This window comes from Amblyomma mixtum, chromosome 4, assembly GCF_055824585.1.
Source record: "Amblyomma mixtum isolate Tamu chromosome 4, ASM5582458v1, whole genome shotgun sequence".
NCBI lineage: Eukaryota > Metazoa > Arthropoda > Arachnida > Ixodida > Ixodidae > Amblyomma > Amblyomma mixtum.
In genome coordinates, this window is record NC_143015.1 from 149,486,520 (window position 1) to 149,499,918 (window position 13,399).

Below are 13,399 nucleotides of genomic sequence, written 5' to 3' on the forward strand. Positions count from 1 at the left end.
GATGTCTCTTACCTGAGAGAGTTAAGTTAATCATATACAGGTGTCTGTTCGCATCGTACTTAAATTATTCATTTCTAGTGTGGCGCACAACCACAGAGGGTAATCTAAACAAGTTATTAATAGCACAAAAGAAATTTCTACGCATTATTGCTAACGTACCATTCCCGCAATCTACCGCTCAGCTTTTTAAAGAGTTCAATATACTTAGAGTTAGTGAGCTATATAGGTTTAGGTTATGACGAGAATATATTAGTCAAAAGCACGGAAGCAATACCCTAACTGACATTGCCAGACTATGCTTAGCCGATCCAGTATACACCACAAGGTCTGCTCCATTTTGGAAAGTATCTACCTGCCGGACTAATTACGGTCGACAAATGCTGCGCGATCAGTTACCATGGATGCTAAATGACTACATAAATCAGGGTATTGACATTACTAAACTGACACTTTCTGATTTCATTGCCATGTTCACCTGTTGAAACTACTGAATCTTACTCTATTTTGTGTACCATGTGATTGCGCTAAATTGGTGTATGGAGTTTGTTTTAAGAAGTTGCATGTTTGTAACACTTGGTATGGTTCCATTTTTATTGTTGCGTATTTTGCTTTGTTTTTGCGCTGTTCTCACTGCTGCCAGTGCTTGAGGCCAAGGCCAACTCAAGCCGTGCCTGAACGGCTTTTTTCTTGGTTCTTTTTTTTTTCACTGTATAGTGAGAAAAGAAAATAAAATAACTGTCAAACTGTCAAGTCTATAGGCAGTCTATAGATGGTCTCAAAAAAATTTTATAAGAGTTGTGTGGCCCAGGTTATTCTCCCCGAGAGACCAGTCCTTAATTTAACTGCCACCTGCCCCACGGTGGGAAGTTTGCTCACTATCCGGTAGGCGGGTTGTGATGACGTCGCAAGGTCACGTGACCTGGGTGGCCCACCTTCCCCCTAGGTTGCCCTCTGGGGACCACCTGCCAGAGTCATGCCCGTCATATTTCGCTCACAACGCGGACGCCGACAACACCGACACCGGATTTGTTGGTGAACGGTGCCTGTAAGGCCATCGCGTTAATAGGAGAGACTGTTCATGATTCGACATCGCCACTGTTATCTGCGAGGCTGCGCGCGAAGAGACAGAAAAGATGGAGACCAAATCGAGGCATAGAAGCAGTATGAACACATTAGCGGTAGAAAGCCAAAGAGCCCCATTTTTTTTTCCACAAAACAAAACAAGACACAGATATGCTTCACCCTGTGTTTCGCCAATGATAGGCTTAACCGGTTTAACGCCACAAAACCCAGCGTAACTAACCCTCTGTGTGCTTCTATTTTCTCTAAGTCCCTCTCCCGCTCACATCCGCGGTGTCCGTCGTCTCCTGAGGGAGATGCCAAATGAGCCGTGAGAGCCGCTGGAGTGGACGCCAGGGCGAGAAGGAGGGATAACGGGGTGAGGAGGTGGCGCCGCCAGCACCGAGGACGCAGTCATCTTTCGTCTCCCTAATTCTAGGCAATGCTACGGAAGCTGAGGCCGCTAACAAAAACGGCGTCCTCAAGATTCGGTAAGCCATCGGCATGCTAAGAAAAGTACTCGTTTAGACCGGTACAAACGAAGATATGCCGGGTTTCGGCGGGACCTTCAGAAACCAACCGCACGTGAGAAAGGCTGGGAAATGTACTCGTTTTGGAAACTTATAGGTTAGTACCGTGGGTAAAGCCAAGAATGAAAAAAGAAGAAGATATCAGACGCAATCGAAAAAGGATAGGTGCTGCTCCAGCAAAACAGCATTCCTAACGACTTCGCTTGCCTTTCAATTTCGATGCGCCTGTCCTCAAGAGACAAAAAGAAAAAAAAAAGCACCGCTTACCAAGTCAGGGGAATTGGTCAAGACACGGCCATTTAGTTAAGCACTACCACACGCTTCCTCTTCTTCTTATAGGAACTCCCATGACAATCGAGGCATTCTATCGAGGCTCTCTTCTTGGTCTTAATTCTTTTCCTTTTTCACCTCCCTATTCTTCCAATCTCCCGTGAATAACCTATTCTCCACTTAAGCCGCTATGTACAGCCTTTGACAAAAGTTAAGACCCCCGGGGGTTTCATTCTGAACCATGGTGCCCGGTTAGTTATGCTCGACTAGTCTTCAAATTTTCTTGAAGGTTAGAGAACACTTAGTAGTTTACCCTTCGTAACTTATAAGTTCCACAGGTACTGCAAGAGCTCCACTGCTACGCTTTTAAGGGAACTCCTCGGGGCTCTTTACGTTTGGAAAAGGCTGTACATATAGTGTTTGGTTTGGTTTTGTGGGGTTTAACGTCCCAAAGCGACTAAGGCTATGAGAGACGCCGTAGTGGAGGGCTCCGGAAATTTCGACCACCCGGGGTTCTTTAACGTGCACTGACATCGCACAGTACACGGGCCTCTAGAATTTCTCCTCCAAAGAAATTCTAGCCGCCGCGGCCGGGATCGAACCCGCGTCTTTCGGGTCAGCAGCCGAGCACCATAGCCACTGAGCCACCGCGGCGGCGTACATATAGTGTGCCCTTATAAGTTTCGTGGGAGCACCCCACTGCATTGCAGGTGAACATGGTCCCGGGGTATGACTGCGGACATCTCTGCAGTACGAACATAAAAGTGGATCTGCTCAAATCCGGCTTCGGAACGCGAATCTCTGCATTAAAATTGAAGGAAGAATGGAGAGAGACCTCGACTCCGACAAAGAAAAGTCGATGCACAAGGAGGGATCGAACTTATTTTGTGTTTCGTCGTCGCACGAACGAAGCGCCGTCAGAGCTGCACGGAATATTACCTCCCAACCAGTTCGCGCGGCGCGAAAAACCATCCTCGTCGTCGGCGCCCATAGTGAACGGGACGGGGGTGAATGAGAAGGGGGAGGGGACCCTGAAGGGCGACACGGCCATTCTCATTCCGGGCCTAATGTACCGTCCGGTAGGGCGTGATTACATTAGAGGCCGCGAGACGACACCGGCGCATAATGGAACAGGGACGGCGCAGGGTCGGAGCAAGGGAAAAAAGTGAATAACGTGTGTACAGAGTGGTCGACGCGAGTATGTGACGTAACAGCGCGCTCAGAGGGCACAGTGTTCCTTCCCTGAGGAGTCCGGGCACGATGTGAGCGTAAGAGAGAGAGAGTGATAGATAAAGGGATGGAGAGAACAAAAGACGGAGATAATGGGAGAAAGAGTGAGATATAAAGGGGAAGGCACGGACAGAGATAGCGGGAACGAGATAGAGGGAAAGGAGAGAGTGAGACAGAAGGGAGTATAGAGCGGGAAAGGAAGGAAGGAAGGAAGGGGGAGGGAGGGAAAAGACGAAGATGGGGAAGGAGAGAGATAGTGGGCTTTTGGGAGAAGACATACAGTGATAGGGAGATAGATATTGGGAGTTATGAAGAGAGGGAGAGACCTAAAGAGTGAGAGAGATACATAAAATAGGGAAATAAAACGACAACGAGAGGCCCAACGGGAAAAGCAGGCACAAAGTAGAGCAAGTGCGCACGCACAGGTAGTGTGGCGTTATCGATCTTCGTGTGATAGTATCTATCGTAGCAAGTGCACGTGTATTCTTGTGATGCTCGGCGCATGCGTGACGTACTCAGTGTCTGTATATATACTTGTCAGGTTGCAATAAACGTGGCTTTTTCCTTTGGGCGTGGCCTGGGGGCCACGCGCTAGTCTTCATCCATGTGTCGTCCTGCGAAACACTACATGGTGTCAGAAGTGGTTGCCCAGGTTATACGGGGCCCACGGCAGACGTAAGGTTGCCGCCTGTGGCCGGCCGCCAGGAGCATCGTATACCAGCCGGATAACAGCCAGAAAATGTCGAAAGAAACGAAGGTTTCGTCTCAGCCTTTTTTGGTACAGCCGCCAGCGAGCTTCAACTTCGACAAGACGTCCGAGTGGCCTGGGTGGATACAAGAATTCGATGACTAACGATTCGCCTCAGGACTTAATGAGCGAACTCAAGAGGCTCAGGTGCGTACGTTGCTGTACACGATGGGACGACAGGCACGCAACATTTTCAAGACTTTCAACCTGTCCGAGGAAGACTCGAAGAAATACGACATGGTGAAGACACAGTTCGACACCCATTTTGTCGCCACAAGGAACTTAGTCTACGAAAGTGCGTGCTTCCATCGCCGCCACCAAGAACCAGGCGAGTCTGTAGATCAGTATGTTACGGAGTTACATACGCTGGCTGATAGATGCGACTACGGAGAGATGAAAGAGCGGATGATTCTAGACCGGTTTGTAGTTGGACTACGGGACGCAAAGTTGTCGGAAGTAGAGCACTGCACGGGCCTCAATCTGAGGCCCGAGCCCAGCCCGGGCCCGAGACCTGAAGCCCGAGCCCGGCCCAGGCCCGCGGCTTCAAGCCCGGGCCCGGCCCGGGCCCGCTAAGTTATCGCTCTAGCGAGCCCGGCCCGGCCCGTGAATCCAGGAGTGAAGCCCAGCCCGGCCCGGCCCGTTTCACAGTAACACTTGAGGCATACTGCTCACTCTGAGCGAGTAGACTGATACTAGACTGATAACAAACTGGCCGACAAAGGTTCTGAAACCACAGTTTGGCTTCCAGAAAGTTGGTTCTTTTTAACCAAGAAGGAAGTGATTAAAAGTAGTGCTCGCCAGGCCCGTCTTTTGGACAGTGATCTCGTGTAGGTGCGCAAAGATAAACTCGGAAGTTCCGAGAGCCAAATAAAAAGGGCTGCATACACGCGTAATAGACTACTTTCCATTCCCCCATGATTTTAATCAGTTATATTTTGCCGCCCCCAAAGTATAAACATTAAAGCTTCTTAGCAAGCAGTGGGATGATATTTTTTTAGTGAACGCGATCTCACAGGTAGAACTCGTAGCCGAACTGGTCGCCTTTCAGCAGAAACGAAATGCTAAAAGGCTTGAGTATTTCACGGGGTGTGTTTGAAGACTATAAGAGTCGTAAACTAATATGTCCTTCCCGAATGCATTTCTAATTGTTTATAGGTATGTTTTGGGATGACGAGCGATCAATGGCCAATTAAGGCCGGTTGAATTTTACTGCACCGCGGCGTGGAAATAAGGAAAAAATAAGTCAATGAATAAAGCTTAGTTTTTTTCTCAGCGCGTACTATAACTCATAGCTCATCCGTGTCGCTGCGTGCAATACCGCAATTGTGTACTTCACTCTGCAATAGTGAATGAAAAGCCGGACATCAGCCGTTTCTGTACGGACCCAAGCCCAGCTCGGGCCCACAGCTTTAAGCCCAAGCCCGGCCCGGGCCCGCAACTTCAGGCCCGGGCCCGGCCCAGGCCCGGCAAAATAAATCATGTCCCGGCCCGGCCCGGCCCGCGGGCCGGCCCGGGCCCGGGCTTTCGGGCTGGCCCGAGCCCGTGCAGTGCACTAGTCGGAAGCTCTTCAAATGGATGCGGCACTGACTCTAAAAAGTGCTCTCACCAAGGCACGCCTGAAAGAAGCTGTGCAGCGACAGCAGCAGGATCTTCGGAGCGTTGTGGACCGCGAAGTGCATGAATCCCTGACGAGGGCTGATGTCGACACTTTATAGGCGGACACCGAACCAGAGACGTCCGGATCAGCAGACGTGTGCCGCTTGTGGTAGGGGCCCTCATTCGAGGTCGTCGTGCCCTGCCAGAGGAGCACTGTGCTACGTGTGCCAGCGCCGGGGACATTTCGCAGCTGTCTGCTCACGGACACAAAGGACCACGGAACCCGAAACATGGCCTTCAGAGGTAGGCATCCGCAGTCCTCGGGGTGAGCAACCGAACGTGAACTGTGTGACATTTTCCGTGGGAGATTTGGCTGTGTCATCTGCAAAGGCTCGCTTTGTACAGATTGCTATTAATGGTGCAGTTGTTTCGGCGAAAGTTGACACGGGAGCCGAGGTAAATGTTGTCCCAGGGTCGTTTCCAGCGCTGCCGAAGGTACTATAGCCTACGGATGTTATTCTGATGGGACCAGGCGGTGGCAGGTTGAACTTGAAAGGAAAGTTTACTGCCGACATTCTGTGGAAGCGTGCTTCGGTTAGACAGGATGTGTTCGTTGTCGATTCAGTGAGCAATGCGATTCTTGGCTTACCCGCAATAGAAGCCCTGGGAATAGTTAAATTTGTGGACGAAGCATCAGTTCATCAGGTAGTGCAGACGCGATTTGGTTCCTTGTTCCGCGGTCTGGGGACCAAAAGGCGAATACTGTATTCGTCTCAAACCCGATGCAGTGCCCTATGCCATTCACACTGCTCGTCGCATACCCATCCCGCTGCGAGATGACGTGAAACAAGAGCTGAAAGAGATGGAAAAGAATGGGGTCATTCGTAAAGTTCAAGGGCCTACGGACTGGTGTGCTGGCATAGTGCCCGTCTTGAAGCCGTCAGGACAAGTGCGAATATGCGTTGACCTGACTCAACTAAACAAATCGGTGCAACGCGAAAGGTTTGTGCTCCCCACTGTTGATGAGACACTCGGGTTGCTCAGCGGTGCCGTCAAATTTTCCAAACTCGACGCAAACTCTGGTTTCCATCAAGTGAGGTTAGCAAAGGAATGTCAGCCGCTGACAACCTTCATTACTCCGTTTGGCCGTTATTGCTTTGAGGGACTGCCCTTTGGCATAACTTCGGCTCCGGAGTATTTCCAAAACCAAATGTGCAAGATTCTTGAGGGAATTCCGGGCGTAGTGAACCTAATGGACGACGTCCTTGTCTTTGGCTCTACTCAGAAGGAACACGACGAACGGTTGTTTCGCACCTTGGAACGCTTGGCCGAAAATGGTGTGGCCCTAAACAAAGAAAAGTGCCAGTTCAGTGTAAAAGAGCTTTGTTTTCTTGGGTGCCGCGTGAGCCAAGATGGCATACGCCCGGATCCAGCGAAGGTTCGCGCAATTGCAGATCTAAAGCCGCCATCGAACGTTGCAGAAATGCGCAGATTTTTAGGTCTTGCTAATCATTGTTCACGATTCATTCCAGATTTGGCTGAGCAAACGACGCCTTTGCGTCAACTGCTGCAAAAGAACACTGAGTGGGTCTGGGCAGCGCCTCAGCAGATAGCTTTCGATAGCGTGAAGAGTGATATCTGCTCAGATAGGTGTATGGCTAAGTTTGATGCACAACGTCCAACGATTATTTCTGCAGATACTTCGTCGTACGGCCTAGGAGCAGTTTTACTGCAAGTACAACCGAATAAAGAAAAGCGGCCAGTTGTTTTCGTCTCAAGGTCATTGACACCAACTGAGATGCGCTATGCGCAAATTGAAAAGGAGACTTTAGCTATAACATGGGCCGCGGAACGTCTCGAAAGCTATGTGCGTGGACTGCATATTACTGTAGAAACAGACCACAAACCCTTGGTTACTTTGCTAGGAAAGACTCCACTTGATCTGGTTCCGCCTCGCATTCAAAGGTTCAGAATGCGGCTAATGCGGTTCAGCTTTGAGGTGCACTATGTCCCGGGCAAAAATCTCGAAATAGCTGATGCACTCTCCAGAGCACCAGTGGCAGGCCAAAAGACGAAGAACTTTCTTTCGGTCCAAGAAGTCAACTGTTACGTTGCCGGCGTGTTATCTGAGTTGAGTGAGTCGCAACACTTCGGGCTAGTAGCCGAAGAACAGGCGAAGGACGAGACTTGTCGTACGTTGTGTCGCTACGTCCGTGAGGGGTGGCCTAGTCTACCTTCGTTATCGGCCGTTTTGAGGCCCTATTGGCAGGATCGCGCCGTTTTGAGCATATGTAAAGGTGTCCTCATGCACGGCACTCGCATTGTTGTGCCACACTGCCTTAGAAGCAGAATGTTAAAACTGCTTCATGAGGGCCACCAGGGTGTTGTAAGGTGTAGAGCAAGGGCAAGGGAGTCTGTGTGGTGGCCAGGTTTAAGCGCTCAGCTTGCGGTATTCATTGCCGACTGCCGCAAGTGTTACCAAATGGGGAAGTAGAAAGAATGGTAAAAACTGTGAAAGAGCTGTTGCTAAAATCTGGTGACCTACATCTGGCTTTGTTAGCATACAGGGACACGCCGGGACCCCTAGGAAAAACGCCAGCAGAGCTACTCATGGGGCGGCGCCTTCGCACTACCTTGCCTCTCCACCCAAAGAAGCTGGCACCAAAGACCCCCCAATCTCAAAGAAGCAAGGGAAAAAGACGCAGCTTTCAGGGAGACTCAGCGGCAAAATTATGATCGCCGGCATGCTGCCCGACATATGTTCCCGTTGGTGCCAGGTGATTCTGTTTGGGTCAAAGACTACAGGCGAAAAGGTGTGGTGCTTCAGCGCGCAAAGCGGCCACTCTCGTATATTGTGGTTTTGGAGAGCGGGGGTCAGATTGAACGAAACCGGCGAGCGCTAATCAAGCAGGCGCCAAACAGAGGCTCGGATTCCAGGGACGGGGAGTATGAATTTCTGTCTAGCCTAGATGGTACAGAGGAGAACGGAAACTCCGTTTCTATTGCACAAACTGTCCCAGACGGTCCCGAGCAGAACGGAACTGAAGCTCTCCCAAGTGATCCGTTGCAGCCGCCGCCGGAAACATCTTCGCCTGCGGTACAGGGTGAACATGTCACACGCTTTGGTCGAAAAGTAAGAAAGCCGGAACGGTACGGTATTTGTGAATGCCACTCGTGGAACCGCTTACATTGAATAGTTGTTGTATTTTGTTTTGCAAGTTGCTGCTTTAGTTTTCTCAAAGGGAAAGGGAAGATGTGGCGTTATCGATCTTCGTGTGATAGTATCTATCGTAGCAAGTGCACGTGTATTCTTGTGATGCTCGGCGCATGCGTGACGTACTCAGTGTCTGTATATATACTTGTCAGGTTGCAATAAACGTGGCTTTTTCCTTTGGGCGTGTGCCTGGGGGCCACGCGCTAGTCTTCATCCATGTGTCGTCCTGCGAAACACTACAGTAAGTACAACAAAAAAAGTCCCCACACAGCAAAGGTTGCAGTTCCACATGACGAAACAAGGGCAGAAGGACACGAGGAGCCATTGAATTGTCTTCAAACAGTGGCGCTTAGTTTTCAGCTATAAACTAACCAAGGGTGCATACAAATTTCATCGGAGCCTTGGCTAATTCGAGCCCCACAGCCTAAAGACGCTTCAATGCTTGCATTCGAACAGAAACGAGGGCTGCAGATAAGGTCAACGCGCCCATAAAGCAGGCAGGCGGCCTGGAAAGCATCGCGTAGGCCGAGTGACACCCATTCGCAGCAGGAATTAAGATGGCAAGAGCCTCCTCTCATCCCTCACCCTCCCGAGCCGAGTATGCGTGCGCAATCAATGAGCCCAATACGGCTCGCGCAAGGACCATTAACTGCGACAGGACACGTCTGGGGTGAAGCAGCAACTGTCCGAGTCAGCGATGTGATGCATGGCCGTAAATGTTTCGAGGTTATCTAAAGGAGCCGCCCGTTAAAAGAACCATGCGGTCCCTGTTGCTCCGCGCTGCCGAAGATTTATCGCCCGAAACTTGCTGACCGTGCATGTAGTCGAGGTTGCGATCAGGCCAGGCGGACGACACTGGCCATAAGTCAGAGGGTTCGATTACGTAAGCACAACGTCGTGTGCTTGAATAAAGAGAGGCGTGGTGTGTTCGTTGCCCCGACTGTACCATCTCTGGATCGAGGCGCGGCGTAAGGGCGTGAGCAATTACTACGACCGTTATTGAGCTCCTAGCCTGCTCGCACACGTTGGGACTCGCTTTCTTAGATGAACACTGATGACGTCGGACAGAAGTTAACCTACACTGATAGATTACCGCTTTCCAATGATAGATACGCTAGTTTGACTGCAAAGTTTTTAAAACCAAGAGAGGAGCGAGCAATGAATGACACACAGCGCTATAAGCGGCCGTTTCCACACACAAAAAAAGCTGATAATATCAGAAGCGATTAACTCTTGCGCTAACTCCTGCATCGCTGCCGCTAGTGCAACTTTGCCGAAGAGTGAAATAAAAGGCGCAGAAACCTTTGGATACTGCAAGCCTGTTCCAGGCTAACGACCACGTCTCTGCTTCTCTAGTATTACGAACGCTCGATAGTAGGGCGAAAGCACTATTGCGATGGGTAAACCCCGAGAAAGACCTTGCTACGTTTGTGAGTTTGGCCAAGTGAAATAAATAGATAAAAATAAATAAAATAAATATCCGCGACTGGAATTTCAACCCGTGGCGGCGCGAACAATCAGCTTCGTTAGCCATTGCGCGAGAGCTTTAGGCTATCGCCGCAGCCGAACACGCCTCGTGGTTAACTGCAACACACTCTCGCGCTGTATACTGCGCATCTTCTTCTTCGTCCGCTAATACTATTATCGAAGTAAAATTCGCGTTTTCAGCTATGTGACGGTATTAACAGAGATGTGCGCTGCATGCATTGATGTTGCCAACATTGTTGCAGAAACGCGGCACTGTAGCATAGGCTGCCGGCATACATTGGTAAATTGGCATTGATGATGTAAAAGTTGAAGACGCGCATAACTGGCTTCCTGGGTCAGTGGACACCTCAATCGCGCTTTCAGGTACGTGGCGGCGATGTCGACCTGTAAAAAACTGTGATTCTGCACAATATTTCGCGCTTAGCACTGCTAAACCGCCAGCCATTCTATTAGGTAAAGGCTCAATACGACTTCCTGGCAAATTAACTGCTTTTATCGGTTCTACAGAACAAACTAGCAAGCCTGCTAGGTCGTCGGGCAGTCTAATAGTTCAGTGACCAATAAGAGTTAAGTGAACAAAATGTCTACTCTAGCGGCTTCAAACCGAATTTGAGGTGACTGGATTTTCGAAAGTAAGGTTCAAAAGTCCTCGTTTTGAGGTCAACACGGCGGCTTCTAACACGGTGACCCTCCGAGTGCCAGTTGTACTCTAAACTGAAAAACCTGACACGCGTCTGCCTTCCCATTCTCGTTTAACTTCTGTCACTTCTGAAAACAAAGTCTGTCTGTGGTTCACATTCCTGGCATCGAGACCGACAATCGCATCCGAGCGAGCTACTTTCAGCGTACCCCTGCCAAAGACACATCGATCTAGAGCGATCGTTCGGCTGCGCGGCTTCCCAAAATAGTGGGACGCTCAATCGATCACTCACCCTCGGAATGGGTCGCTCAACCTTGCTACATCTAATCCAATCACTCAGTCTCAACTAAACTCGATTTGCTTATTCGAAGGGCCGTTTCACCCCGCGAGAATAACCAAGCGCTCACGTACACTTGGCGTCGCCTTGCAGTTGCTCAAGACATAAAACTCCCTGAACGTGCTCCGTGGGCATCTTTTCCCTCGGGAACGGGCGGCTCTTTAAATTATTGCCTCACGCTTTCATTCTGTCTGATGAACCCGCGATGGCTTTCTGCACAAAGGAATAAATGGCAAGCCATTGCTAAAACAGTGACACGAAGAAAAAAAAACGCAACCCAAGAAGCCAGAACATCGAAAAAAGTCCGCAAAGCGAAAGAACGAATGCAATGCTCGACGACGAAACATGACGCTAAGGCTGAGGCTGACAAAGTTTTACTAAGCGCGAAAGCTCAGCCAACAACATCAGCGCGCTTAAGACTCGCTTCAACCAGTCGTAAAGCTCTCTCCGTTGTTTTCGCCCTGCACTAGATAGATGGCGCAACGTAATCGCGACATGCAGCAACCACCAATGCCTGTAAAAGCAAAAATCTACGCCCAATTGCAGGATCCGACGCGAACCTCGATATAAAAAAGACAACAAAAAAAGTAAAAGAGGAGCAAAAGAGACGAACGCCCCACCAATGCCTCTAACGGCAAAAATCTACGCCCAATTGCAGGATCCGACGCGAAACTCGATATAAAAAAGACACAAAAAACGGTAAAAAGGAGCAAAAGAGAAGAACACCCAAACTCGCCTTCTTTTGTGGCCAGTAATGGGCCCCAAAGTCCGCTGCAATACGTCCTTGGAGGGGAATAAGCATGCTTTGGGGAAATGTATACAATTGCCCATCCCTCTGCGGCTTGTAGAACCGGTTTTTCCCGACGGAAAAAACAAGAACGCATCCCTAATGAACCAAACGAGCCGTACACACGGCCACCAGTCGAATAAGCGTTCGGGAGTCCCTTTTTTATCTTTTCGATGGGCCCTTGCTCTGCTGTTGCGTCTACCTGGAGATGGCAGTGTGTGGACGCAATACTCCTTCCCCAGGGGCCCCCTTACCTGTCCAAATTGGCTAGTGCCTGGCACGATGTGCACTCGCCTCCAAGACGCGCCTCGTACATTACCGCAACTGGGGACTTCGTTTCGTGCGTTCGTTTCTCCTCAGTCTTAGTGCTATTGCGGCAAAACAACATTTACAGGGGCAAATGATGGTACAAGGTCAACGCGTCCTCCGGTGCTTCGGACTCTACCTGAAAAGCCAGCTCCCAGTTTTTTTTTTTCTTCCTTTCTTCCCCATTACGGTGCCTTTAACTGACGTCATTCTGTCATGAGCACAGTCTGCCTGTCTCACAGTGTCTTTGTCGTTTATGTTTGATCGAGAACCTGCTGGCGAGCTCCCACCCTAATGGAAGCCAGCCGGAACTGGTTATCGGAAGCAATACCGACGCCGACAGCCTGAGGAGCCGACACGGCGCCAACCGAGAGACAAGAAATCGCCGAAAGGATCTCGCTCGGATCTTTGGTTCCTCTAAGTGCTTAGTACCATTTCTTCACACTTCATGCGCTGCGAGTGAGGCAAAAACAACTGTTCCCTCGAGCACTTTGGTCACCATTTATCTTTCTCTTCGTGTAAAATAAACCAGGCAAAATAGGGGAAAGACAAGGTAATAAACGATTACATGGTCACGAGAGTTGTCAACCTGTTTCGCCGAGTCGCGAAGCGGTGATGTAAAGCGCTATGGCCCCAATGCGAAGGACGGAAGCAAACAGAGATCCGCAGAAGTCGTAAGTTGAGCAGATGTTGTAAAGTGTCAAAACTCATAAATGCAAAAAAAAAAGCTGTGTGCAGGCGCTGGTGCTTTTGTTTGGTTTTATATATGAAAAGACGTAAGCCACAGCTACCTTGTGTTTGTGCGAGTGTACGCGTACGTTCAGAACGAAATCGTTTAACATCTAGCTGAACGTGAGCATTTATCCTTTTTTTCTTGTTCCCAAAAACTTTCTGCCCACAATATAAAAGACAAAGGAAATACAGTCGAACCTCTTTATAACGAAACTTTCTGTAACGAAATAACGGATATAACAAAGTAACGACGATTCTCTCTGGAAACTCGGTCACTACGAGCTATAACGAAACTACGGCTATAGCGAAATAATCGCCGGGCCCCTTCAACTTCGTTATAACGACGTTCAACTGCATACTCAAATGAAAACGGAAGAAAAAGACACATTCAATAATTAAATGAAAATTTCCTGCATGACATAAGCGTTTTAAAGACATTTCTGAAAGCGTTTCGATGAGTTT

At 49.5% G+C, this 13,399-nt stretch overlaps 1 protein-coding gene and 1 pseudogene across 4 annotated transcripts in view; one reads left to right on the forward strand and one right to left on the reverse strand.

Annotated features, from left to right (window-relative positions):
- wake (ankyrin repeat and fibronectin type III domain containing protein wide awake) overlaps nt 1-13,399 on the reverse strand; it is a 520,343-nt gene that overhangs the window by 280,113 nt on the left and 226,831 nt on the right. The window lies entirely within an intron of this gene.
- Nucleotides 3,829-5,552, forward strand: LOC149348730 (uncharacterized; annotated as a pseudogene).